The sequence below is a fragment of the Pinus tabuliformis genome, chromosome 4_2 (genome assembly GCF_031772625.1).
Source record: "Pinus tabuliformis cultivar Carrire ecotype Pingquan chromosome 4_2, CPIR1, whole genome shotgun sequence".
Lineage (NCBI taxonomy): Eukaryota > Viridiplantae > Streptophyta > Pinopsida > Pinales > Pinaceae > Pinus > Pinus tabuliformis.
Genome location: NC_142304.1, coordinates 754,404,923 through 754,410,584, shown reverse-complemented (window position 1 = coordinate 754,410,584; position 5,662 = coordinate 754,404,923). Strand labels below are relative to the sequence as shown.

The 5,662-nt window shown below is 36.1% G+C and overlaps 1 pseudogene; it reads right to left on the bottom strand.

Moving 5' to 3' along the window:
- Positions 1 to 3,244: 3,244 nt before the first annotated feature.
- On the bottom strand, positions 3,245 to 4,851 carry LOC149171794 (pentatricopeptide repeat-containing protein OTP51, chloroplastic pseudogene; annotated as a pseudogene).
- Between the last annotated feature and the right edge of the window lie 811 nt (positions 4,852 to 5,662).

The window sequence follows — 5,662 nt, the reverse complement described above, 5'->3', positions numbered from 1 at the left end:
TTTTGAATTATTAGACAGAGTCAGCCCAATAGCATACCATTTGGTGTGTCGCAACCATAAAAAAGTACACAATGTTTTTCATGTATTTTTAATAAAGAAATATGTTTATGAGAGGTTTCACATAATGCATTCGAATTTCATACTGGTGGAACCGAAAGGAATATTTCCTAGTAGAACCACTTCAAATAATTGATCAAGGAGAAACCTTGCTTTAGTATTGATCCATCGCCCAAGTTAAGGTGAAATGGAAGCACTTTACCGCAAACCAGTCCACTTGGAAGATGGAGGGCAAGATGCAATAAGCTTTTTTAACATTGTTCCAATAAAAATAGAATTGAAGGACAAACACTAAGGATCGTGCTTAATTAAAATTGGGGGAAGATGTAACACCCATACAATTGTGGCTTTTAATATTGACTATTTTGAGACATGGGGCTATTATTGGATTGAATGGCTATGGAATCCATTTCTATGCTTTTGTGATGATGTAATTATTTTAATTATTGTTGATATAATAAATAAACTATTTAGGAAAACTCACAAAAGAGCACTAAAGTTAGAATATTTCTTTCCATTTTGGGAAACGTTGTTGGTGGCCAAGCCCATGTGATGGACCTTCCGTAAAACCTCCTAAAAATACCTAGGAGAAGATAATGAGAAAGAAAATGTTTTAACTTGATGCGAGAGAGATATCATGTTAAATCACTTAGTTGAAGAAAGATACAAAATAGAGTGGAATAAAGAATTTTGTGAGAAAAATCCAAGCTTTAAAGAAAAAAGGTTCGGAGACCTTAAAGCAAGACATTGTTAAAGCATTGTTGGAAAGAAAATTATAAAACAAAACCATCTATTAATTAAATAGGTTGTTGATTGTTGGGGGAAGATGATCTTAGCTCAAAAGGAACTCATAGAGGAAGTTCACGGTAATAAGGAATGTACCTAGTTCTTGTAATGCCCCACTTAAATCTTATCCTACAAATTTTGTTAATGTTTACATTATCTAAAAATATTGAGAAATATTGGTCTAATATAAAATTCATGATTTCCATTATTCAAATTCCCCACTTACCTTCTCAAATTGAATATTAGGTAGGATATGGTCCTCTCCATGTAATTACATCTCACATTCCCCAATGTACCCTCACATTTACTTGGGAGAAGACATAGTCCTCTCCATCTTATTATCAATATATATATTCATTTCACATTCCCCAATGTACCCTCACATTTACTAAGGAGAAGACATGGTCCTCTCCATGTAATTACATCTCACATCCCCCAATGTACCCTCACATTTACTTGGGAGAAGACATAGTCCTCTCCATCTTATTATCAATATATATATATTCATTTCACATTCCCCAATGTACCTTCACATTTACTAAGGAGAAGACATGGTCCTCTCCATGTAATTACATCTCACATTCCCCAATGTACCATCACATTTACTTGGGAGAAGACATGATCCTTCCCCATTAAATTCTCAATTTTATATTCATGTCACATTTCCAAATGTACCCCTAGCTTACTTGGGAGAAGAGAAGTCAATTGTAAGGATGGAAGAGAAGTTAATGAAATTAATGAGAGGTGGTTGAGATGGAGAAGGGAAGGAGGGTATAAAAAGGGAAGGGGGAAGGAAGAAAAGGGGGGTTGGAGTCTTGCTTAGGATTGTGGGGGTTGGTTGTGATTCTTTGGCCTTGTCATGATTTTGGGAGACCTTGGAAACCTATGGAGGTTTCTTGGGTTTGAGAGGATGAAAGTATCATTATCTAGTTTTGCACATTCTTCTTGAGGACACACTATATTTGGTTGGACTTGGGCACAGAGGGCTAGGGAACCTGTGGAGGTTTCTTGGGCTAGGAATTTATTTCCTGGTTGGCTGGGAGGTAAATCTCACTGGGTCGGTGATAAGGAGCGTTCAACTGGAGCTATAAGACAAAGGTATCATCATCAACCACCGGAACAGGTATTTTTCCATGGACTACTCTTGTTAAGTTGATATCAATGGAATTCTCACCTTAATTTATGTTGCTTATGATAAAATGATAAGATGTTAAATGTTTAAAGCTATGTAAGAAGGTCAGTAAGCTCATTTTATTACTTTTAAATCAGCAGGAAAATAGATCTGTTAGTGTATAATAGATTGAGGCTCTAATAATAGGAATCAGGCCCTTACACATGGTATCAGAGCCTTGGTTCAAAATCTGGACCCAAAGCCCACTAAAACCCAAATGCCGCTAGAAGGAGGACTTGAACCTCCGACCTTATAGCTGTTAAGCCGTTGTGGTTAACAACCCTTTACCCATGAGAGCATCTAAATTTTGGTGCGCTGCAACCCAATTTCCAAGATGTCGATTTAATGAAATGAAGGGATATATAGTGTTTCTGAACTTGTTTATGTAATGAAAATAATGGCTATATAATGTTGTCTGAGCTCGTTTCATGCAAGGAAGAAAATCTAGCTGGTTTTAAGTTATCAATAAGATCTAAGCTATCCTCTGTGTTACTATTGATTTGTGATGCTGCCAAATAGTTGTGCTCTCTGAGAAGGCAAATTATTGTAACTATGTAGTACCTGGTTATAAATGTGACAGTATGTGAGAAACATTATTAGGCAGCGAGTTTTAATGGGATTCTACATTTTGAATCATACAATATATATTTCATTGATTCTCCCATTTCATCTGCTGATACGTTGCCATATGCTCCTCAGTTGAGTGGATCCCTTCCATTATGGTCGTTGTTACAGTCTATAGAAAGTAAATTTGAATGGTATCATAGCTTGCAATTGGGTTCTCGGTCTGCCGGCAGCTTAAAATACTTGTGTCATTGCAATTACATGAGGCTACGACTTCAAACAAAATACAAAACTAAAAAAAAAAAAACGGAACATAACGCTGATGACGTCCCAATCCCAATTGCAATATCTACCCAGCACCAATGGGAGCGCGATGCCTGTTCGTTTTGTCGTTTTTAAGACCATACAACAGAATGAAATTAGGCTTACAAATAAATTAAGTGCCCTTCAATATTCTATATCCATCACACTCAGATCATCTACTCGTGTCACAGATTCATCATTGAATCCCATCATTCTTAATTGATCGTGAACTGGAAGAAATGACATGCTCTTTCATGTCAGAATGTTCGATTCTCATCACTGTAGAGAGTATTCTCATGTCCTTGCAGCAAATGCAATCTGCATGGTAAGTTGTGTAGCCAAAACGGTTCATTCTCTCTGTGCTTATTGTGTTAAAATTTCTGACTCTGTTTCAATCTCTTTAATCCCTTCCTGAGAGTCATAATCACTCATGGACTTAGAACTCCCCCCATTAAACTCGTCCTCTGAAAAAAAAACAGTGTCTTCATTTCCTGCTCCATTTTCAATAACTCTAGCTTTAGGTTTCAAAAACTCTTTCAATGGATCCAATATGTAAGGCTCCATCAACTCCCAAACCCAGATTGCATCCTTACCTTGACATCGTATCTGAAACTGCTTTCCCTTCCTTTTTATGACACAATTTATTGACTTCATTCTCAAGGCTTTCCCAACACATTCAACATTTTCAACTTTATAGTTTTGTGCATAAAATATAACATCTCCAGAAGTGCTCTTACGTCCACCATACATATACCAGTATGCTAGAACACCGGGGAGATAGCCACCGATGTATAAGCCGTGGCATTACCATCTATCCCCCTGGTATAAATTGATTTGCATAAAATAGAAAACTACCATGACTCACGGTAGAAAAATGAGGCGGTATGTCTTCAGCTTGAATTTTTAATCGATCAACTAGTTTCAGCCATTCATAAAATGTGTCGTATATGTGTGCTTTCAATACATCCTATACCTCAAATTTTCATTGAGCTCAAAATGAACTTCAAAGTCTTGTTCTCATCGTACGATTCTAGCTTAGCACCAGACAAAAATATAGCAATTAAAATCTCACGCTGCTCTGCAACAAGTTTCAAGCTCAAACTCTTATTAAATTTTTTTTTCGCCCAAATTGAACAACGGTTTTATTTGTAGCATCAATGTAGGCTCAACGTCATATTTCTTATGACACATTTCATCATACAATTGTTTGATCCTTTCTTCTTGACTAGCATTGAGATATCCCTCTAGCATTATGTTGCACATCTTGATTTAATAACAATTGCACCATCCCTTTGCAACTCTGCAAAAACCCCCTCAGCCCTCTCCATCATGCCACATTTAATCAAGGATTCAAGGTATATTTCATAAGCTGCCCGATTAGGTCGACATTTTGCCATATATCGAGAAAATGTGGATTCTACTTCGCCATACATAGGCAGGCACATATACATTTGCATCAAGTCCACATAGGATGGCTGCAGTGGCTTCAGACCACTATCCTCAAATTGCTTCATAAAATTTTCCGCATGTTATTTTTCTTGGGCTTTTGACATTATCTCAATAATTTTTAGATAAGCAATCACACTCATGGAGACTCCTTCCTCCTGCATTTTTGTGAATATCTCCAAAGACTTCGTAGGTTGTCCAGCCTTGGCATAAACTTCCATTTGATACACATATCTGAATTTACAATATCTCAATCTTTCTGTTTTTTTTAGAAGCTTCTGTATTCTAAACACGGCATTTGAGTGAAAATAAAAATGAAAATCGAACTGATACTTTAAAACTACTTACGTTGAAATGTTGGAGGCCTTTTTTTCACTTATTTTAAGTTTTTTTTCCCCTTTTCAATATGTGATAAGCACAAAAGCTTGTATCACATCTCAGACATTTTTTTTTCGTTACATCGTGTCTATCTCTGAACTGTGTTTCAATGGCCCAAATATGTTCTGTCTCGACTCTGAACGCATTTTAAATCCTTATTTTAGACAGATGTCAAGACACAACGTCAAGACAACTCTCTAGCATGGATATGTTTATTGATAAAGATTTGGCCAATTTCTGGAACTCAGCTGTGAAATAAATCTTTGTCGTCTTTTCTAGATGGCAACATTACGAAATGGACCTGGTCAAAGGCAAAGTATCAGACTTGTCTCGGAAAATGATTTGGATAGGCACAGGAGTAAGAATTTACTCTGACTCTGGAAAGGCTCAGGAATAGACTTGGCGAATTCAGAAAATAAAAATATACAGTAAATTTAAGATTTTTAATCTTTTTTTTTGGTTTCCATTCAATATGAAAATCTGCAATTTGCACATAGTGCACATTTCCAATAATAACTTGTTTCAGAATTCAAAGTGCATAGAATCTGTAACAAACCCAGCCCTAGATGTCCTTCGAGGGACGGGGTCTAAATTTTTTTTGCAAACCTTTAAGCTTGAATCAGGTTTCCTCTCTCATATCCTTTTGCGTTAAATGAAAGTATGATTTGGTTTCCATTAGATTTGGCAATCTTAATCTCCACCCCTGTAGATTTCTTATTAGTAATCTAAATTTTCACTTTTAATCTGATGTGCTGATAGGGATTTCTTTGAACAAAGTGCATGTACTAAGTTAGGCTATACCCAAAGTACATGTACTGAAATTATTATTACATAAACATTCCCAGCAGGTTGCATCCATTCAACCAACATAAAACAAATAAATTACCACTTATAAATATTATGAAAACAAGTACCCAATTCTTCTGCGTTAGGAATAGTCTACCCTTGAAATTCTTG